This window comes from Lissotriton vulgaris, chromosome 8 (assembly GCF_964263255.1).
Source record: "Lissotriton vulgaris chromosome 8, aLisVul1.2, whole genome shotgun sequence".
NCBI lineage: Eukaryota > Metazoa > Chordata > Amphibia > Caudata > Salamandridae > Lissotriton > Lissotriton vulgaris.
This window is the reverse complement of record NC_141696.1, coordinates 821,707,188-821,731,140: the sequence shown is the minus strand read 5'-3', so window position 1 is coordinate 821,731,140 and position 23,953 is coordinate 821,707,188. Positions and strand designations below refer to the sequence as shown.

Sequence of the window (23,953 nt, the reverse complement as noted above, 5' to 3'; positions counted from 1 at the left end):
GAGGGTGTCAGAGTGCTTTACATTACAATGTACGAAAACGTTAGATGGTTCGGGGGTAATATACATACATTCGGTAAACGACATTCGATATAGAAAGATGTAGGCAGTAGTATATAAGATAACATAAGTTGCTAACAGTGATAAAAGGTTTAGCGTTTTAGGGAATTAATGTGTTCATTAGAAGCGAATTCACTTCTTTTTTTAAGGAGGAGGGTATTCGTCGTACATCTGGAGATAAGGAGATCCAAATCTTCAGTGCAATACCAGAGAAGGCTCTGCAACACGTTCTCTTTTTGTGGAAGGATTGTGATTTCAATATTAGTGAGTTCACTCTTCGGGAGGCTCTGCACCCTCCAGAAGGTACTAGCTTTTGTGCTAAGTAGCTGGGGTTTTTGTGATGAAGGGCCTTATGTGCCATGCATACGATCTTTAGTTGTATTCTTACCTCATATGGTAGCCAATTCAGTTCTTTTAAGGTCGGTGAAATGTGGTTATTTCTTTTTGTTTCAGAGACGAGCCTGGCTGCAGCGTTACGAGAGGCCCTCAGTGGGGCCAACTTGTATTTTGGGAGTCCGCATAGAGTGATACTTCCATAGTCCAATCTTGTCAGCATTAGGGCTTGTACCACCATTTTTAAGTCAGCCTGTGGAAGGAAGGGTTTAAGTTTCCTTAGGATGCTCAGCTGATGATTAGCTCCTTTGGTGGCACTACTGATATGCGCCTGCATATTCAAGTGTTTTTCCAGGGTGATACCCAAGGATTTAGTGGAGTCAATGATGTGGGGAGAGTAGTCAAAGGTGGTTAGATACTTTAGCCAGAGGTGTATCTTGGGTGTGTGTTTGGGAGGGGTGGAGGAATTCAGTTTTTTTGGTGTTGAGCATGAAGTGGTTGTCAGTGAGCCAACTTTGAGTCTTATGGAGAATAGTGTTGAGGAAGATAAAGTCTTCTGGGGAAGAGATTTTCATTTTAGAGTTGTGTAGCGTCTGCATACAGGTGATACAGAATGTTCACAGAGTTCAGTGCGTTTGCTAGTGGTTCCATGAGTAGATTGAAAAGAATGGGTGATAGTGCTGAGCCCTGTGGAACCCATAGGCTGACCAAGGAAGGTTGGGAGAGAGATTGCTTCATCTTGATTTGTTGGGTTCTGTTGTTAAGGCAAGAGGTAAACCATTGTAGCACTGTACCAGATAGGCCCATCCTTCGTTCCAGAAGGGACAGAAGGTTGTCATGCTTAACCGTGTTGAAGGCGGAGGATAAGTCAAGAAGTATCATGCGGCATGATTCATTCTGGTGTAGCATTTTTAGTATATCGCTGTTGTATGGGTGAGTGCTGATTCCGTGCTGTGTCCCTGACGGAATCCGGATTGGTGTTGGTCCAAGAGGTTGAAATTCTCAATGTGGTTGCGTAATTGAGTTTGTACACATTTTTTTAGTGGTTTTGCCAGGGTGAGGATGTTGGATATAGGACGGTAGTTGTTGAGATCAGAGGAGAGGGAGTTGACTTTCTTTAATATGGGTGTTACCTGCCCTATTTTGAGGCATTCAGGTATGGTACCTTGCCTGAGGGAGGCGTTTACAATCTTTGTCCATAAGGGGAGAATAGAATATTTCATCGTTTTGAATAGGGAAGGAGGTAGTGGATCAGCGAAGTGATTGGAGGGATTAATCGCAAGAAGGGTGATATAAATGTTGTTTTAAGAGTAGGGCGTGAAGGTGTGCCAAGAGGCACTGTTCTTTGGGATTCCCATTGGTGTACTAAGCTGATCCTTGATCTGGGAGTAAAATGTAGACTCATGGTCAATAGTTGGAGGAGGGGCATTCCTAGATTGTATGTCGCATTGGATGGTTTTAGTCTTTCTATGAAGAAATTGACAAGCTCCTCGCAGCTAGAGGTAGCTGACTCTCTGAGTTCCGTAGAGTTTGGTGTGTTGAGCAATTGTTGTTTTAACTATTTCAAATATTTTTGGGGGGACGGTTGATGGCATGGTTCAGCTGCGTTCTAAAAAAAAGTCCGCCTTGGCCTTTAGGATTCTCCTGTTGTATGTATTCCTCAGTGCTCTAAGGTGATTTAGGTTTTCTATGGAGGGTCTCGATTTTCAAATTCGTTCGGCTGATCTGAGCTCGCGCCGGTCAGAGTTCAGAATCTCGTTGAACCAAGGTTTGGAGATTTTGGTGGAGGGGGGCAGTTGAGTCAAGTATTTCAAGAACAGTGGAGTTGTAAAAGACTGTGAGGTCATGAACGTCTGGCATGTCTGTCTGGGAGTTCAGGTCAATGCTGCATCGGCTTGCTAGGTCGATAGGGTTGATATTTTGAATATTTATTTTCTATTGTTTTGTTTTGGTTGGTTGGCATCTTTTTGGAGTCACCTCCATAATGATAAAGAGTATGCTGTAATGGTCAGACCAATGACAGGAAATAATGGAGTCTAGTGAGACAATGTTCGTTTTTGTAATGATGAGGTCTAATGTATCTCCCTTGCTGTGGGTTGGACCGTTACAGAATTGAGTCAAGTCCTGATTTGACTGGAAGAATTTGAAACTGCTTACAGCATTATCATTCGTATTATTCCAATGTAGATTGAAGTCTCCTAGAAAAATCTGCGACACTTGTGAATTGTCATTGGATGTAATGAGTTCCATTATCTGTTCAATGAAAGGCAGATTATCACCTGGGGTGGTGTATTATTTGAAGTTTGCTAATGAGCCAATTGTTGTTTGTGATGTTCATGCAAAGATATTCACAGGTGGATAAGGAGACAGTGTCACTTTGGTTAAGTGAGATTGTGTTTCGGAAGATGCAGGCTAACCCACCACCAGGTTTAATGAGTCTGTCTAGGCGGATTATGTCATGACTAGGAGGGACCAGTAAGGCTAGGATAGTAGAGGAGGAGCTATTTAGCTATTTTTCAGTAAGGATGACAATGTCAAGCTCATTTGAGAGGATGAGATGTCGGACGCATGTTTGATAGCTGATCTGCAGTTGAGGAGTACACACTTCAGTTTGCTAGTAGGATGGGAGAGGGTTGTATGCACTTTGTTGATATTTTTAAAGTTTTCCCTATTTATAGATCTGTTGTTGAGAGTAGGTTCTCTGTAAGGGTTAGCTTGAATGGTTTGAATGCTACCATGTAGAGGCTTGCTGTTGTCTAAAGAGATGGCATAAGGTAGGAGGAGGTCACGTAAATCAGTGTCAGATAACTCAGCACCTAGTCTCTTGGGACAAGAAGGGTTGTTGGGAAAAGGTATACTATTCTGAATAGTATGTTCAGTGTGTGGTTCTTTGGTGGTATATCTACTAGTTTGGTAACTGATTTGGTTCACAGTGACATTAGTGGCTCTGTGAGAGTTTAGGAGCTCTTTTGTGATTGTTGATAGAGTTTGCATTTCGTCCTTGAGATAGGATAGAGATAGGGTAGTCCGAGGGATATCTCAGTGAAATGTGCTCTCAAATCAGAGTTAGGGTAGCAAAATGTGTGTTGAGGTGTGTGCTCTATTAGAGGGAGTCCGCATGTTCGGACATGGTGAGTGAGGAAATCATTGTTAGATTCCAATGGGGTAAGTTAATCCGGGCGGAATGAGGGGGGACCGTATGTGAAAGGGTGAAGGCCTGTTTAAGTGATGGGATAGTAAGGCCTGTTGCGCCTGAGAGGGGTATGATTTAAGAGTGGTGGATCAGGTTGGGAGGGTAGAAGTGTCACAGTTAATACAGTTGTGAATCCACAATGTATTTTGCCCTCTCATTTTGTAGCAAATAAACAGCCTCAGACCAGGCTTGCTGGTAAAGGTATAGCACGTGCAGTGTTTTGAATAGAAAACTCTGGAGAAGGGTGCCTGCTGACTAGAGGCCTCAGGGAGGAGTCATGTAACGTCTCCGCCATTGGAAAGTACGTAAGTGCTTTTTTTATAGGCTGTTCGGTAATCTAGTGATGCATTCACACACATTACGTTATAATGCTGTTGATTTGCATCAAGGCACTTGTCTATCTGACTGGGCATTAAAAAGCCTTGGAATGTGTCCATAAATGTTTCCTAAGGCAAGCATGTATTGCTGAATCACACTGCATGACCCAGTGTGTAGTAATTGTATAGCTCTTCAATCCCTGGTGGCACAGCACCCATGAAAATGTGCTGCATGGCTAAACACTTATAAAGTCCCAAAGACAAGATCTATTGGCTATTCCAATACTTGATTCATTCAATCAATCAATACATTTGTAAAGTGCGCTACTTACCCGTGAGGGTCTCAAGGCGCTGTCAGTCTGGCCAAGACAAAAGGCAGGGCCTGACGAGGGTTAATTTAGCTGGACATTATCCACTCGGCAGTCTGAAAGGGGCTTGGAGCTCAAACCTCTGCTCAAAATTGGGCTCTCTCATATAGGGGAAAGTAAGTATAATACTTACGTCTAAAAGGGTGGATACGTTTTACACACCAGCAACTGTGACTGTTGCTCCAATTGTTAAACCACTGATTTTGTGTAACAGTTCGAACCGTAGGAAGTATCTTTGCTTTCAAAGCGGTGGATAGGTTCAGCTCATGACACCATCTAGAATACTATGTCTACAGTTGTGTGCACTTTTGGCATGTATACACACAACCCTTATTTACTCATTTGACTAGGTTTGTGCAATGTAACTGGAATTTGACAGTCAAAACTCTTGACACAAAACATTCGTGAATGCGACACAGATGGCAACAAACCACTCTGCAAGGCAACAAACCAAATAGTACACTTTAAAGGCTCCTAGACACACACTTTCCTTCAACAAACACAGTGCCAAAGGCCAGATAGATGGCAGTGTTTCACTAAACACACAAACTATCATTGTTGATAAAAGGGCTATTTACAAGGCCCCGGGTGATACACAGCTCTTTCACTGCTAATCTAAAACCCAGCAGACAAGCACATGGTTGCTACATATGACACCAAACAGTAAATTAATCAGGCTCTACCATGGACACAGGCAGGTGAGCACAATACCTAACAACCAACAAGTCATGTGAAACAGTTTTGATTACAAACAACTTTCAGTGTATTCCATAGTGATCAGTTTTCTATAAAAAAAAAATGGCAAGGCAGTTTGGAGCTGGACCACTGCAACAGTAGAGCCAAAGAATAATAAAAAGGTGGTTCAGAGAGTGTTCTCACCAGATAGAGGCACCACTGAGCTCACTTTAGTTTGTAGAGGTGGTTTTTTGGGTAGATCTCCTCTGGTCTCAAGTGAGGGGTGGAGCGTGCTTCAAAGTGCTGTCTCTGTATCTCTGTCTTTATTGGGCTTTCTGGGAACTTCCACACAGGCCAGGACTTTTCTGATGAATACCTCTACCTGCAGAACAACCCCAGGTGTCACACTGCATCGGGAAACTTCAAAGCAACAAGTTCACGGGTGGAGGGCGCAGGACTCAGTAGGCACCAGAAGTGACATCAGGCGACTACACCGAGGCCATAAATACCCACCAGCCGAAGCGCATCAACGCCAGTTCCCTTTTTTCCACGCCTAAGACGCTGATCCAGAGCTTCACTTTTTCCTCACAACAAAGAATTTAAAAACGCAGTACCATATCTCCCCTTAAAGCCATATAGGTAGTGTGAGGGAAAGATGTCCTTCATGGACCCCAAAGCCATCTGTTATGGTGTCTGGGATTCAGCCATAACATGACTCAAAGTCCTGCTCCTCATGCTTTTCCAGGCCATCAAGGAACAAGATGCCAAGCTGTTTATGGCCAGGCTGAGAGATGAACATCACTGTCAGAAACGTTCTCAACATAGTTCCCATTCTACATCTTCTACATGGGTAAGAAGAAGAGGAAACATAGGAGGAGGGAGAAGAAACACTCCAGAGTTAAATCCCCTCTTTGCTGTCCATCTCCTGCAGGACTTTCGTCCTCAGAACCTGGGGTGGACGACCTGACAGTGGGAGGTCCTCCGATCTATCAGGCCCATTTTCCAGCATCCTTCTGCACCACCACCTCTGCTTCAAGAGCCTACGGTGCTGCCTGTGGTGTGTTACCCAAATTTCCCCACGGCGGGATTCGGTCCAGCTGCTTTCTTGAAAGCAATGTTTTCTATCTTCTCAAAATCAACACCACCCAGTGCATCTTTATTCTCAGCCACTTCAACTTGTGCGGCTGTTCCCACCATTCTAACTGACGCCATTCGGCACCGCACTAGAGCTGGCCTAACGGCTAGGGCAGTCGCCCTTGAATCTGGGGAACTGGGTTCGAGTCTCGGCAGGGACACACAACATCCTGTGATTACGGGCAAATCACTTAATCTCTCTGTGCCTAACAAAACCATAAAATGAATGTGTTCTTATGTAATACAAATTAATGTGTTCTTATGTAATGCAGCTGGTGCTGTGTAAAGCTCTGATACCCGATTCAGGTCAAGTTCGCGCTATATAAAAGTCTGTAAAATAAAAAATAAAAAATAAATTTGATGCAGCACTCCACTTCTTGGGGCAACAACTGACGCCATGGACATTGCTGTTTCTGCCTCTGTCTACACCACCTCTGCCTCCGCCACCCTTATTGCCAGAAGCAACTCCACCAGCACCGCAGTCCGATGTCAGGCCCCAGGTCCACTCTCCCAGATAGGTACAGTGATTGTTGAAAGAGCGGCTTACAGATCTTGCCTTCACAAGATTTTTAGAACACATTCAGATCCTGTAAATGATGATACTTGTGCTGGTTAGGACCATGAACCTCATGATTTTCAAGGCCTCTCGTTACCAGTGGCATTGGATACCTCCTCTGAACAGCCTATAGATTTTCCTGCAGGTCCACCAACACCGTAAGTTGTCTCACTCCTCAAAATCATGCTGAAGTTGACAGAGGCTTCGGATATATATGTACCTACCACTGAAGCGTAGGCTAATATCCTCTCTGAATTTCTCCTGCCTTCTTCAGCCTCTTGCAAACCTCTTCTCTCCTTCGATGAGGCATTGTTTGAACCTATCATGGCAGCTTGGGAGAAACCCACCTCTACGCTGGTGGTCAGTCGCTCATACCTTGCTGTTAACGCCCTGCTCCTGGTTTCCTCTTCATGTAACTGTCACCGGAGAGCTTAGTCATCCAACTTTATTGTTTGGGGGTCCAGTCTGGTGGTGCCTTCTCTATGGCCCCTTTTGCCTACTAGTCAAAACGTCTATAGGCCTGGGGCGAGAAGGCCTTTTCTACAGGGAGTATAACCCTGATGTCTCTTAATGCCAACTGTCTTCTCGCACACTACAACTGTGCTTTATGTGACATGGCCCAGATGATCCTGTCACATGTCCTGGCCTATGTGAAGGATCACTTCCAGGAACTCATAGCCAGTCACACAAGTTCACTCTTTTAATTATTTGGGCATCTAGTTTGACGATAGGTCCTCCTTGAGCCCTTCTATTCAATCGAAATGGCTCACCGCAGCAAGGTTGAGCTGAGTGGTCCTGGATGTCAGCTTAAGGGTGGGCAGGAAACCCATAAAAGCTCTGCTCTGTGTTTATAGGGATAAGTGTGTCTCTGCTACTTGTTATGGTAGTGATATCTTAGGGCAATGCAATTGCGGTCCCCTCCAGATAGAGGAGAACAAGTTCTTATAGCGGCTGCTGGGGGTTCCCAAAAGTTCACCAACATGAGGAACCTGGCCTAAGATATATCTGGGATATCATTAAACTTAGGCCCATATTACTTTGTCTCTCAATATGGTACAAGAGTGATCCAACTCTTAATAGGCTGATTATCCAGGATTGTCTCTCTTTAGCTGACTCCGAAAAAATTACCTGGTTAGGTTACATTCAGACAGCATTGACATCTCTGTCCCGCCCCAGCCTTTTCTTGTAGCCAGTGGAAATTGCCAAGGCGGACTACCTGTGTGTTAAACAGAATTTCCTATCTTGGCTCTCTGTTCTTAGGGAGGATCAGGTATTAGGTAAGCCAGTGGCCTGAGCATACTGTTAAATTAAATACTGTCGTCTCCCTCGAAGCATACTTGACCTGGGTTAACAGCGTTTACCTTTGTCAATTATTATCCAGGTTTAGGTTGAATTCCTTCCTCGCATTGGTCAGTTTTTGCCAAGGGTTGGGCTGTTGGAGGCTCTTTCAAGCCTTGTGAGTGTGATAGAATGTTAGCACAATCCATGATGCATGTTGGAAGGTTTTCTGGCTTATAAACTCTGCCAAGGAAAAAATTGTTGGTTCCCATACTGAGAGAGGCCCAATTTCAACAAGTAAGGCCAGCAATAGTATTCCTTTACATGTTGTGGGGGATGCACACCTGTATTAATATGGGTCACTTTTTGAGAAGTATCATCAAGATTTGCGGGGCTTGGCCATAATCTGTTTGCACTAATAGACCGTATTTTATTGTATCCGATACATGTAGCAATCATGGTTTATGGACTGTGTATAATTTATTTTATTTATTTGTGAGGTGTTAGAACTGGCTATTTCTGGTAGGCTAAGGCTAACGCCAAAGCCAGGCAGAAACCACCATTCTAGTCAGGGCAAGGTAGTCACACGCCTAGATAACCCCTGCGCACCCTCTTGGTAGCTTGGCACGAGCAGTAAGGCTAAACTCGGAGACAATGTGTAAAGCATTTGCGCCAGCACACAACAGCAACAACATACTAGGCACACCACAAAAGAGACTCCACACAAGGTTTATATAAAATAACTTTTGTATTGTAAAAACACATCAGATAGTATCATACATGTACATTGTGCCAACTGGCACGGGCAATATTCACAAGGGATTATTTACAAGACAGGGCCACATGGGCCCACTGTCATACTCAGCACTTAGTAGATACTGTCAGAAATTAGAATAAAAGAATATAAAATCACTGTAGCACAAAGTAACAGTTATAAATCACATCCAGTAACTACTGGGAACAGGTACCAGGACCTCACTAGGACCCCCTGTACTAAAAAGAACAACCACCTAAGAATAAAATACATTTAGGGGTATAAAAAAGAACACATTACCCATGATGCATGAAACACATTCAGAGCAGTAGTAAAGGAAAAACACATGATGCCTAAAACATTCAGAGGTGTAAGGACAACCACCTAAGTATCACACAGCGTTTAGGGTTCAGGAAAGAACACATTACCCATGATGCATAAATATACATTCAGAGGAGTAGTAAAGAGAAACACATGATGCATAAACCTACACATTCAGCGGTGTTCAGAACAAAGCACATGATGCAATAAAATACATTCAGAGGTGCAGCGCAGGAAGACACATGATGCCTAAAACATTCAGAGGTGCAGCGCAGGGAAAAGGAAAGGAAGACACATGATGCATAGAAATACATTCAGAGGTGCACAACAACTCAATAGCGCAAAAACACACAGTAGGCAGTTACCATCCTAGACATAGCAGATAACCACATTGCGCACAACTTACATAAGCCACCACCTGTGGCAGTCCCTAGGCCAACTGGCCTTGTTGGGGCAAAGATGCCCTGGGTCCAAATGTCAGGGCGCGCTGCCAGGCAGCGCCAGTCAAAGGGTGCGCCACTGGCGCAAAACCTAAACGTTGCAGGTGCCCACTACTTGCTGGACACCTGGAATCCCACAAGACCTAAACGGTGCAGCTGCCCACTAATTGCTGGGCAGCTGGGAGTCCAAACTGCGACAGGGTCCTCACTGACCCTTAGGCGCAAACTGCGCCACGCTGGAGCCACACAGGCTCTGGGCTCACTCTACACATGTTGGAGCCACACAAGCTCTGGCATAACACGTGCCCAACGTTGGAGCCTTCTAGGCTCTAGTAACAGACAATGCGTCCCCTGTGCCATTTGGCTCTGTAACACTTGCGTCTCCCAAGAGCCTCACTGGGCTCTAAACACAACACTTGCAGGCCGGAGGGGGGGGCGGGCACCGACCATGTGCCCCGACGCCCCATCTAAATGCTGCCCTTGTTGGAGTCCCCCTCGGGGGACTCAGAATGCTCAAAATGCCCGCAAGAGCCTCTCTGGGCTCTGAATGGCACATGCCCCCGGAGCCTTGGGGGCTCGACACAGAATGCGGGGAAAGGTGGGAGCGGCCCGCTGCCAGACGGGGCCGCTCAAGAGTAGGACAGAGCACGGTGCCTCAAGGCACCCAACAAGAAGCTCCCACTCACCGGGACTCCGACGCGGGACACCAGCCTTCTGCTTTACCGGGGCTCCTCCGGGCAGGCACCAGCACCTTCTGTGTTCGCGGTGGGGGCTGGCACCGGCAATGTGCCTCGCGCCCCCTCCGCTCTTCTTTTCATGCCGCTCTGCTTCCTTCTTCTCCTCCCGGGGCTCCCTCAGCACACGGGAGCCCCGCAACAGCCCGCACTTCCTTTTCTCATCGGACGGGCACCCAATCAGTGCTCGGCGGCCGGCGGGACTTCCTTTTTCAAACCGGAAGTCCCGCCCAGAGTCAGGCGCGATGCCGCCTGACTTCCTGTTTACGGCCCGGCCGTGGCGGTGATTCTTAGGGGCAAACCGAGGGGTGGGCACCCTCGAGACTACAATAAAACATACAAGCGAGGTAGGCACTCGCAGAGGGGCCAATAAACGGGAAAATACCCATAACAATAAAAATAAAGTGCACACGAAGCACTCGGGCCACCCAAAGGGCAGGAGCGCTTCCCCCACGGGATAACCACAGCGCTCTGCCAGAAATCAAGATAAGAAGCGCCCACGAGGCGCTGGGGAGCCCAGGAATTACCAAAAACGCCCCAGAGAGGACCCCCACAGCAAGGAGGATCCCAGCAGCTGTAGGACATTACAGGACAAGGCTTCCAGGGCCAAAACAAGGTCTCCCATCACCACAGGCAAGGCAGAGGGTCCCAGGAAGTCCTTCAGTAGTCCAGTCATCCTGGAAAGTCCATCAGGTGTCCAGGGGCTGGGCAGGGCCCAGGGATTCCCCTGGGCCCAAGCATCAGCATGCCCCTGGCAGATTCAAGTCAGAAACAAGAACATTTTGGAAGGGGACATAGCCCCTTCTTATACACAGAAAAGTCTTTGAAGTCTTTGTGTAGGCAGTGTGAGAACCAGCTAGAACTGGTTATAGGGAAGTCCTGTCAGTATCAGGGACAGAGGTGACAGTCGCCCAGCGGGGGGTGGAGCCAGCATTGTGGTTTGGCAGGCACAGCCCTTCACTATCAGGTGCCCTCTCCTCCCACTTCCCTGGCAGCAGATGCTGCCTTTCATCCATGGGCTGACTCAGACAACCTCCTGGGCTCTCCAGCCCCTGTCACCCTCAAACCAGACAGTCAATCCACAAGCAGGCCTAGGCACTCCTGACCCAGGCTCACCAGCCAATCACACGCCAGACACAAATTACACAAATATGCCAACTTCTAAAAGTGGCACTTCTAGACTAGAAACAGTCATGCCGCATATACCATTTCGCAGCATTCAGTCTCACGAGTTCTCTCATACCAAACTTGCCCCTGCACTCCCCACACACCAGGAACTACCATGGGCATACATATTCCCCATTCATTCCTATGGGAGGGCAGGTCACTCACCACACATACACAGAGAGCTCAAGCACTTAACACTGTACCACAGTAAAAAAGTGCGCAGAGGCCTAAAATCACCAACACCAGGTCACAGAAACAGGCTAGGAAAAAGGGCCAGGTCCAACACAACTCCCTTCCCCCTTCCAGCCAAAACGCAGGGTAGACCAATCACTCCACTGATGGGCTTCACTGCTTTGTGCGACAAAACACGGACACGGGCCCGCACAGCAGGGACACCTTCCGGTTCTACGCCACTCTGAACCCACATGGTTTCCTCTAAACAATAACTCTCTGACACAACTAGGATACCCCACTGGTACTCCCTAGTCATCCACGGCCAAGACCAGGCCATAGGCCATCCAAATCACAGGTCCTAACCAATCCACAGAGCTGGGGGTAGTAACCCCTGGCACACAATAGCCATTCTCCACTCTCTCTCAGTGTAGCTTCAACTACCACTGATCCAACCACCTAGGGTCCACACCCCCAGGCTGACCAGAGGTCACGGGCAAGAATGCCCCACCCTACCTCTACTTCTGGGTTTCCGCACCCTGACAGAGAAGCACTCACCAGAACACAGTTCTCCTACCAGCTCAGGACCTCACTCCATCACTGGTCTACCACCTGGAAACTATTTCACTTCTGAGGTACAAAGCACACAGCACAGTTCCTCTTCAAGCAGGTGGGGGGGCACAGCACACAGCAAAGTCCCCTTTCCTCTACCTTAGTGGAAACAACAAACTGCAGGTGAGCCCCAGATCACACAGCAAGGGCAGCCCCCTCAGTCTCTTCAGCTGATCCACTTTGGTAGAGATTCCTCTTGATCTAGAAGTTTCCTAATCTCCCAACCTAAGATCTAAACCCTCAGGTTGCACCGGGGTCAGAAGTAAGGACACCGTCGCTCTGCACCCCCTTCCAGTTCCATGACTACAGGCCCAGTATGTCTCAGGCTAGACAGAGCACACACCAGCGGCGTATCAGCGGCACACTCTCCTCCAGTACTCCCGATCACAGGGTAATTCTCAGTATGTCCCAGGCTAGACAGAGCACACGCCAGCGGCGCATCAGTGACACACTTTCCTTCAGTACTCCTTCCAGGTCAGGCCACAACCCCAACCTGGCTTTCCCCCTCCCCGGGGAACGACCTCCAGAGGCCCCACAAATGGTCAAGCACTCTAGACGGTCAAATGCTCAGCGAGCCAGGACTTCTGCACCCTCCACTTAGGAGTGGTGCTGCCCAACACCAGGACCGCCGGAGTTCTGGTTACAAACACTCCCCGTCCTCTAGACACAGGAAGATCCTCCTCAAATGACCTATGTACAGCTTAGGCCCCTGACCTGGCGCTCCCTTAGGGAACCCTCCAGGCCCTGAGATAGGGTTTAAGGCCAACGTGGGACACACCGTCCCACACTCACTCCGCCTCCACGGAGACAGGGCGTGAGCCCCTACACCCCTACCATACTACTGGGACCTAGCTGGGTTACACATGAACCTCTTCCCCTTCACAGGATCATCAGATACACAAGCCACTCCTTTTAGAATCACTTCCTAATGCCTCTGCAAGACATCTAGCACACCGCCAGACATCCACCTTCTTGTCCAGTGCCTCTGCAGGACCTCCTGCACACCACCAGAGGTACACCTCACGTGCAAGCTCCTTAAAAAAAACTCACACCAACTCCTCCAGTTCAAGACACCACTCATCCACACACTCCCCCTCCAGACTGGTGAGACAGTTCCTCGCTGCCTCTGACTCACAACCTGTACCCCTCTTACTGAGCACCAGGCACCATACTCTGGGAACTGGGAATGGGACTTCACACGCACTGGACACATTTAAGCTGCCACCACTGGATCCTACCATACTGTGGAATCCAGACACACACACTACACTCAGGTGATAACCACCCTCCTGAGTTAGTCATTTCTCCTCCACACTCCCTCTCTTCCATCTACCCACACAGGGACAGGAACAGGATTTGGGCACAGGACACAGCAAGGGATTCCTAATCTATGGGAACCTTCCCCTTTCTACTGGCGTCCCGCCCTGTCACTTTCTCTCATCTGCCACTAAACATAAAGCGCAGGAACACAATTGAAAATGACACTCTTGAGGAAAAACAAAAATCAAAAACAATAATCCCAAACATGTGACTATCTAAAAAAATGCAGAGTTTTGTAATGTAGCCAGTTGTCGCTGTGGCACTGCGCAAACACAAGTCCAAATCCGCACCGCTGACCACCAATGTTAGAACTGGCTATTTCTGGTAGGCTAAGGCTGACGCCAAAGCCAGGCAGAAACCACCATTCTAGTCAGGGCAAGGAAGTCACACGCCAAGATAACCCCTGCTCACCCCCTTGGTAGCTTGGCACGAGCAGTAAGGCTAAACTCTGAGGCAATGTGTAAAGCATTTGCGCCAGCACACAACAGCAACAACATACTAGGCACACCACAAAAGAGACTCCACACAAGGTTATTATAAAATAACTTTTGTATTGTAAAAACACATCAGATAGTATCACACATGTACATTGTACCACAGTGAAAAAGTGCGCAGAGGCCTAAAATCACCAACACCAGGTCACAGAAACAGGCTAGGAAAAAGCAAAAAGTCTCGGGGTGAACCTGCCTAAAGGGCCGGGTCCAACATGAGGCCTCATGAGTTTTTATTTGTTTTAATTTTTTATGGTAATTTATTTTACTGAATAAAGAGATTTTAGTACTACTGCTACGACTACTACTCATTGTCGATAGTCAGAAGGCAACCCAAGATCATAAAATCTGAGTTAGACATGGCAGACTCCATCATGGATAGCTCAATCACAATGCAACATCATGCTTGGCTCCAACGGTTCAACTTTTCCTCTGATGTCTTGTCCAAACTAATAGACCTTCCCTTTCATAGAGTCTACCTGTTTGGTAACAAGTCAATTCAGCGATGAAATGCTTCAAGCCTTGTCAGGCCACAGACCGATTCTTACTCCTTGAGATTCCACCTCTGATCATCCGTATTTCAAGGCTTTGGGAGAGGATCGGCCTTTCGTTGCAGATTTTAATACCCAGCTCTCCACAAGAAACCTAACCCGCTCATCAGTCAATACATTGGAGAACAATGAGGAAAGGTCTGTGGATCCTCATTTCAACCCTCCTCCTTCCCCGCACCACAAGGGAAGCTGGCCTAGTTCCCTTCCCCAACCACACACTGTGACTGCGGTGGGGGGGTGTCTCTTTCTCCTGGCCTGGAAGGCCTTATTTCCGGTTAGTGGGTCCTTCAAATCATAAAAAGGGGCTACCCCCCTCTCTTCCTTCATGTTTTGCCCCCATCCTGCCTCCCCTTTCTTCTCTTCCTCCTGAACATTTGGTCATTCTTTAGCAGGAGGTGACGGCTCTCCTGCTCAAAGGAGCGGTGGAGTTAGTTTCAAAGAAGGAAAAGGGCTAGGGTTGTTTTGTGCATTACTTCCTGGTGTCCAAGAAGGACGATGGATACATCTGCAATATATACATCCTCAATATATACATTAAGTCCAACCCTATACAAAGGAAGTAATTATTAGTAATACACAGAGTCACAAGGTCTCAATGAAATTTCTCCATTTATTTCTATTGTTTGGGATACAAACAATTAATCAGCCCAACCAAGGCGTTTCGACCTTGTGGACTTCATCATGGCTGAAAAGTTAAAAATATACAAAATTGGTATAGTGCTTGTACAATATATACATATTTACATACAAATTCTCCTACATCTCTTTTATAAGCAGATGGGTGAATACAAATAGACCATGACTCCAACACAAAAAAATCTTATATAAATGTGTACATTTAATATTGTAGGCAGTGGTTCCAGTATGAGGGAGACCTGTCACACTCCATTGTGAACTTCCCCAGATTTGCAGGGGGAACGAGGTGAACCTGACTCGCGGGATGGCCTTATTCCCCTACCGACCTGGATTTTGGTAGTGACGGATGCCTCCACATTAGGGCAGGGAGCCCATCCAGAAGAACTCAAGATCAGGGCCTCTGGTCTCCAGAAGAGCAGGTACTTCACATCAACATGCTGGAACTGCAGGTGATTCAGCTGGCTCTCAAGGCCTTCATCCCCTCCATCGTGGATCAGTCCATTCAGATCTTGATGGACAATACAACTGTGATGTGGTATGGGAACAAACAAGGGAGAGTAGGGTCTCACCTCCTTTGCCTGGAACGTGGAGGATGTTGTTTTGGGTCCATTAGCAAGGGATCTGGTTCAGCGTCATTCACCAAGAGAGGTCTCTAAATGTCAGAGGGACTATTTAACAGACTTGTCTGCATTTCTCTGTCTGCCATATCAGCCGTCCCTGTTTAAGTCCCCTGTTGTAATGCATTTTCATAAGGGCTCGATCAATCTTTTCCCCACCACTCCATTTGTTGTGCCTCAGTGGTACTTAAATCAGCATCTTACATTTTTGATGGGGACTTCGTTTGAGCCCCTTCACAGTTGTACTCTTCATAAGTTGAACCTCAGATCTGTTTTTGGTTGTAATCACATCTGCTAGAAGGGTCAGTGAGTTGCAAGACCTAAGCTGTTGCCCTCCTTTCGCTACCTTTTTTCCAGATAAGCTGGTGTTTCAAACCAGGGCTGCTTTACTGCCTAAGGAGGTCACTCCTTTCCATCTTGCCCATTCGATCACCCATCCAACAATTTACCTTTGTCCCCATCCTACAAAAGAATTGGTTGAATCCTCAGTGTCATGTTAATTACTACTGGGACCACACCAAGAACTTCCAGTCTGGTGACCAGCACTTTGTTGGCTAATTTGGTGCCAAAAAAGGTAAGTCAGTACAAAAATTATTATATCTTGATGGATCATCCTCTAAATCAAGACCTGCTACGCCTTAGGCAAGAAAGAGCCCTCTAATGGATCAGAGCCCTTTCTAGGATACATTTCCTCTACCTAACATAACAGAGATGTTAACCTCTTTAGAAGGTGACAGCTCTCCTGCTCAAAGAAGCGGTGGAGTCGGTGTCAAAGAAGGAAAAGGGCTAGGGTTGTTTTGTGCATTACTACCTGGTGTCCAAGAAGAACGATATATCCATCCTCAATATATACATGAAGTCCAATATATACAATATATTGGACTTAAATATATACATCCTCAATATATACATTAAGTCCAACCCTATACAAAGGAAGTAGTTATTAGTAATACACAGAGTCTCATGGTCTCAATGAAATTTCTCCATTTGTTTCTATTCTTTGTGGATACAAACAATTAATCAGCCCAACCAAGGCGTTTCGACCTTGCGGACTTCATCATGGCTGAAAAGTTAAAAATATATAAAATTGGTATAGTGCTTGTACAATATATGCATATTTACATACAAATTCTCCTACATCTTTTTTATAAGCAGATGGGTGAATACAAATATACCATGACTCCAACACAAAAAAATCTTAAATAAATTTGTACATCAAAATTGTAGGCAGTGGTTCTAGTACGAGGGAGACCCGTCACACTCCATTGTGAACTTCCCCAGATTTGCAGGGGGAACGAGGTGAACCTGACTCGCGGGATGGCCTTTATTCCCCTACCGACCTGGATTACAGTAGTGACGGATGCCTCCACATTAGGGCGGGGAGCCCATCCACAAGAACCCAAGATCAGGGCCTCTGGTCTCCAGAAGAGCAGGTACTTCACATCAACATGCTGGAACTGCAGGTGATTCAGCTGGCGCTCAAGGCCTTCATCCCCTCCATCGTGGATCAGTCCATTCAGATCTTGATGGACAATACAACTGTGATGTGGTATGGGAACAAACAAGGGAGAGTAGGGTCTCACCTCCTTTGCCTGGAATGTGGAGGCTGTTGTTTTGGGTCCACCAGCAAGGGATCTGATTCAGCGTCATTCACCAAGAGAAGTCTCTAAATGTCAGAGCCTTTTGCTGAGCCGGCAATATCTTACTGATCATAAGTGGTGTCTTCTACTGGAGGTAGTCTATGACATCTTTGCCCAGTGGGGCACGCCTCAGATGGACTTATTCCCCTCCTTGGAAAATGCTCAGTGCCAGCAGTTCTACGCCCTCCAGTACCCATTAAAGGGAGCCTTGGGTGATGCGTTACACTTGAGCTGCATTACTCATTCCCTCCCATACATTTGATTCCTCTAGTTCTCAGGAAGATTCATCAAGACCGGGTCTAAGTCATTCTCATCACCCCGGATTGGTCGAGAAGGGTGTGGTATGCAGACCTTTTTCTCTTCTCCACTCATCATCCGCTCTGCCTTCCATTCAGGCCAGACCTGCTCTCCCAGTCAGGGAGGCGAGTTCTGCAGCCCAATCTCTGAGACATCCGCCTTCTTGCTTGAAGATTGAGAGGGAAGTCTGAGCTCTTTTCAGCTACCACCAGAGGTGGTTGAAATCATATTATCAGTGCATCACCCCTCCACTAAATCTGCATATTCCAGCAGATGGGGCAACTTTGTTGCATAGTCAGCAGACAATGGTGTGGATCCCATGCAGGCCAGACTATCTTATGTGCTACAATTTGGGCTTTCCCTTGCTCAGAGGAGATGTACCATTGGCGCTGTAAGAGACTATTTCAACAGACTAGTCTGCATTTCTCTGTCTGCCATATCAGCCGTCCCTGTTTACGTCCCCTGTTGTAATGCATGTTCTTAAGGGCTCGACCAATCTTTTCCCCACCACTCCATTTGTTGTGCCTCAGTGGTACTTAAATCAGCATCTTACACAGGGGCGTAACACAGGCCCCCGCAGCCCACGCAGTGCGGGGGGCCCCTAGCTCCAAGGGGCCCCCTCGGCACTGCACTCTGGCCGGAGAGCTCCTGATTGAGCCCGGAGGGGGCCTCCCTAGGTACCATGCAGGGAGGCCCCCTCACTTTTCATTACACCAGTGATCTTACATTTTTGATGGGGACTCCGTTTGAGCCCCTTCACAGTTGTACCCTTCATAAGTTGACCCACAGATCTGTTTTTGATTGTAATCACATCTACTAGAAGGGTCAGTGAGTTGCAAAACCTACGCTGTTGCCCTCCTTTCGCTACCTGTTTTCCAGATAAGCTGGTGTTTCAAACCAGGGCTGCTTTACTGCCTAAGGAGGTCACTCCTTTCCATCTTGCACATTCGATCACCCTTCCAACAATTTACCTTTGTCCTCATCTAACAAAAGAATTGGTTGAATCCTCAGTGTCATGTTAATTACTACCGGGACCACACCAAGATCTTTCAGTCTGGTGACCAGCACTTTGTCGACTAATTTGGTGCCAAAAAAGGTAAGTCAGTACAAAAATTATTCTATCTTGATGGATTATCCTCTAAATCAAGACCTGCTATGCCTTAGGCAAGAAAGAACCCCGAAGGGATCAGAGCCCATTCTAGGATACATTTCCTCTACCTAACATAACAGAGTTGTTAACCTCTTTAGAAGGTGCTTACTTATTTACAACACTTGATCTGGCATCACCATATCACCAGGTGCAATGACACCCAGAATCTGAGGAGTTACCAGCATTCATTACACAGATGGGTGCCTATAAATTCCTAAGGATGCCTTCTGTTCTGGTAATGGCTGCATTTGTTTTTCAGAGAGTAATGTCTAATCTTTTGAAAGGTATACCGGAGGTTATATCTTTTGTCAAGATGATGTTTTCATTTTTTGGGAAGGATTGGAAGGATCATGATGCAGGAATGGCAAAGTTTTTTTTATCTTTAAAAATTGGTTTGACATTAAGAGTAAAAGAAAAATGTTTTGGTAAGAGTAAAGTAGCTTACCTTGGGCATGAAATTAGTGCATAAGAGGTACAACCTAAAAAGTAACTGGGGAGGACATAAATAATTTGGAAGCTCTTTCGAATAAAGAATAAGTTCTTTAATGCCTAGGCATGATAAAGAACTAAGTGCAATTTGTAGAACATTTAGCAGAGAAGACTCAATCAGAGATTTGACTAAAAAACTGAATTTTCTTGGAGCCAACAGTGTAATGTGGCTATGGTATGCCTCCTTGAAGCAAATGAGAGCTCAGTGCTACTTTGTCTGACTTTAGGTGTTCTGCCCAACATAATTCAGGATATCTGATGGAAAGAAAGCTCCAAAACAATACTTTGAATGGTGATGCAGATCAGGTGCAAATTGTTAGTAAATCTGCCCCCAAACATCTGAATTTGAAACGTAACCTAATGATTGGGCGTGCCATACTTATAAAATTGTATTACTACCCAAAGGAAACCCTCTTTAGAAACATTTGTATTGTGAAAGATTGAGGGGGAAAAACAATAAGGTTCTAATCCTATGCCTTTCAATTCGCATACATTGCTTTGATATCCTTTCATAGCTCAATGTGATATATTAGAAGAATTGTAGTTTATGAACTCCAAGTAACAAAAGGATCTCTGTGACAAAATCAGTAACTCCCAAGCTATCTAAATAAAATACTAATGTGTGATCTGCCTGCCACACATGAACATTAACCCTCTATGCTACTTTTTCATGAGTCAAAACTGTGACTAGAGAAATCACAGATCACTCAATTAAGTGCATTATTCACCAGATGTATCATGCCCTTGTAATTATCCCCTGAAAAATGCCACACACACACACACACACACAGATCTCTGTATTCTGCTTTTATCTCACATCAGCCTTTCATGCAAAGGGTGCCCCCCTCAAATTTTGTACCCAGTGCAATGGCTCCAGTCGAGCCACTCTTAAACTGGCACTGATTGAGCTTTTAACCTCCCATTTACCTTATTGCCTCTGTCCATCTTGTGAAATCTACTTCTTAATCTCTTCAATGGGTTAGATACATGGGCATCCCCTGCTAGCCCAAACACCCTTCCATGAGGCTAAGTTGTCAAGAACCACCTAATCCCCTCTCATATCATTCATTTCATCATTCCCTACTCTCTCCTTAATCATATGAAAGTAAATGACATTCTTCTATCAGCAATACTCATAGACGCCCACTCAGCTCAGCATCATTGATCCTGGGTAGGCCCCATAGACTCACTACTGGGTTAGGAGTCTTGCATCTGAACCTCTGCCCATCCTGTGCCAGCTAGTATTCCCTGCATCTCTCCCTGGCTTGTCCTCCTCTTCCCTAAATCTAACTGCAACTTCTCCACAGTATCCCCCGAAGCATCAATGCCCGACTGATGTCTGTGATTTCCTGGATCATAATATCACTACTCCTGTGTGGACCCTGCAGATACATGTATGTGTGGCCTCTGTTTAGACTACTGGGTTGCTCATCTGATGGTCCTGGACTCTTCTCAACATATACCATGGCTCATTTAACAATGCCATTTTCTTTCGGTTGCTCCTGTGCTGCTCTTATGTGGATTTCCCAGATCATATAACAGTCATTCTTTTGGATTGCTCTTCTGCCACTGATATGTGTACCCCAGATCATACTGTAGTTGATGCAAGGTTGCACCTTACAAAGTCGATACACTTCAACTCTCGGCTCTGTGACACATCCACTTTCAATGTTATTTAAACTGTATGATGTAGTACACTCCAAAGATGGTAGGTTTCAGCATGCTTGATAGCATCTATTCTTACAGTTTTCTCCTATACTAATTTGCATGCACAGCGACATGTTTTGTGCAATGCAGTTTGATGATTCTCTGTTTTGCATGCCTAAGTTCAAAACACTTCCCATGTTGCCCATACTAAACTCACACTTCTGTGCAACCACACACCGGCATCTAATATTTAAGCATCCCATGTCTCAATCTTTTTTCGCTTCAAATCACGTCATGGCACCAGTGGTAGCCTGTAATGTGCAGTGGGGTTGGCACAAACGCGGACACTTTCTTCCACAAAAGCGCACTCACTCATCCACATGCACACTCCCTCACACCCATCCAATACCAAGTGCACACATACACCTACCATTCGCAAGCACATACACACAACGACACACATTCACAGCACTCATGCGCACATACACATATGTTCATACATGCACACATGTAGTCAACATTCAACGAAGACTTATCGGCTGCCGCAGTAACCTTGGGTGCCGGGCAGAGAGGCAGAAAGGCATTGTGGTAAGTAGCGGCCGCCACAAATCAGGAGTGGTAGGGTGGGGAGGGTCATGGGGGTCGACAGGGTGTTTTTTTTAATCCTTCTTGCTGCTCTTCCTCAGCGTACATCGTCTCAGTCTCTCCTATCCGGGGCCGGAACAGGAAGCAGCCAGGCTTCCTCCCGTAAGCCAATCACAACGCTGTAGTGCAGTGTTGTGATTGGTCAGAGTGCTGTGGATCGGCGCTCAGCCAGGGACTGGTAACCTGAACATGTTCTCCATGCAGGTTGTAATGCAGGCTACATGACGAAAGTGTGAAGTGTGCATGACTATTTTGGACTGCCCCAGAGGGCCGGCCAAACAGTCATTGCGCAGTTTGAGTGGGCAAACCACTCCTCCCCTGCTCTTAGAGCAGAGCAGCCCTGCCCACCCTGCAAAGCTGCGCAGCAGGAACAAATCCAATGATAATAACCTTGAGTTATTGTCATTGTATTTGTTCTTTCTTTCACTGCTTTGCAGCAGTGAGGCGATGCTCCTCCGCCGTAGCGAAGTAGCCGCCACTGTCGGTGGGTCTTGGAGGCTTCAGGAAAGTAAGGGACTGCCAGAAGATCCCGCTCCCTCCCCTCATTGGCTGATCTTATCATGGGCCAGCCAATGAAAAGAGAACCTTCCCTATATCCTCACAGATTAGGACGGGGTCAGTGGGTGAAGCTGATCCCACCCCACTCTGTGATGAAGCCCGATGATAAACAGTCAGCTCTGGGCACTTCAGGGCTTAAACCTGAAGGGCCCAGGTCTGAGTCTTTCAGTGATGCTCCCCCTTGTCATTAGGGCAAGCTTTCAAAAGACTTTGTCAGGCTGATGATGTCACGCCCTCATGGGTGTGACATTTTCAGCCAGGAAAAGCTTAGCTGAGGCTGCCAGGCACCCGCATAGTTTGCATTTGTAAAGTGCCTCGATGCCTGACCTTGACATGGTGACTGCCTGTCAGGCTGGCCTTTGCTTCACCTGTCAGACAATCATGCCTCCCTAAATGACAGGAGGCGGATGCACGGCACAGCAACAAAGCACAATATAAACTCAACTCTGGTCTTCATGGACGTCTTGGAAATGTAACCATACATGCCAACGGATCCAATTCAGACATGAGGCTGCCAATTTTTATGACAAAAACGTCTTTATTTTAGCATTCCCTGGCTTGAATTTGGCTCTTTTTCAATGAAAGTCTATCGGGAAAATACAGTCTCCTGCGATTATTTTTTCAAAATCTCCTTCGTCCTAATTTCAAAATGTTGCCCTGTATGCATTACCAATATGGCCTACATGGCAGAACCACCCTCTTAGATTTGAACCATTCCCATGAAGTGCCGTGCTACCCATTTTGTAGAAGTGCTTCAGCGTCTTCTCAAGGATACGAAGCTATATATAAAGGCAATCACAATACAAGATTTTTAGGGCTCGCCCCTTTCCTATTCCGCAGGAATAGGAAAAAGAGCCCTAATGCAGCTAAACCACCACTACTTAAGGCCCAGGGCTCTCCCCGGATTTTGGGAAGTGCACGTCTCATGCACGAGCTTGCCTGAGCTTTCTGCCTATCAGCCTGCCAGTTCTCCTCCCCTAATTATTCCCTTCACTGTGACTCTGGCTCTTCAAAGGCTCTGCTCCCCGCCCGCCGCCTGCACTTCTGCCCCTGTCGCTTCATCTGCTTGCCTTCTGTCCCTTAATCTCCCCATGACCCTCCCTCACCTCTCCCACTCCACTGTTTCAGGCCCCCACCATTTGCTCAGGACATTGCTTGTTTTGAAATCTTTGCGGCCGTCTTTTTGTCTTGACACTTTAGGATTTGTTTATTGAATATGTTTGGAGACGCATGTTAACAATGTTTCTCGGACATTGTTGGTAAGTGTGTGTGACTTTCTTTTCTCCCAGTAGTGTTGCCAAGTGTCTCTTATTTAAGCAGCTTCCGGGCCAGATCACATACATTTGGCACTAGTGCAAAAAATAGAGCACGTGCTTGTTTGCACCCCTTAGCTGCTTATGTTATATAAATTGGAGCAAACGCACTCTGCAGTCCATATTACATAAAGGCTCCTGCTCGCCTTTCGCCGTTCTGGGTTCTCCATCCCCAACGTAACTTCACTCCTCCTCTTTTCGCCGTTCCATCTTTGCTCTGCCTCCATTTGCCCTTTCTCTGCCCTCTGCGATCACACTACCGTGCTTTCGTTCTAATAGCGTAGTTGTAATGCCTGCACTTCCTGCTTGTTGTTACAGTCCCGTTCAAATTAAACTCTCCTTGCAAATGTTTTCATTTCAGTTTGCTGCCTTGCTTGCGCTCCTCTTTCCCTTTTTTACACGTTTCTTCTTTTCTCTATCTGCCCGTGTGTCCCTTTCTCTCTTTGCCTCGCAGCGTCTTTTTTGTGCTTCTGACGCCCGTTCAAAATA

At 46.5% G+C, this 23,953-nt stretch overlaps 1 protein-coding gene across 1 annotated transcript in view; it reads left to right on the top strand.

Annotated features, from left to right (window-relative positions):
- Positions 1-23,953, top strand: part of NPAS2 (neuronal PAS domain protein 2) — a 492,166-nt gene that overhangs the window by 320,486 nt on the left and 147,727 nt on the right. The window lies entirely within an intron of this gene.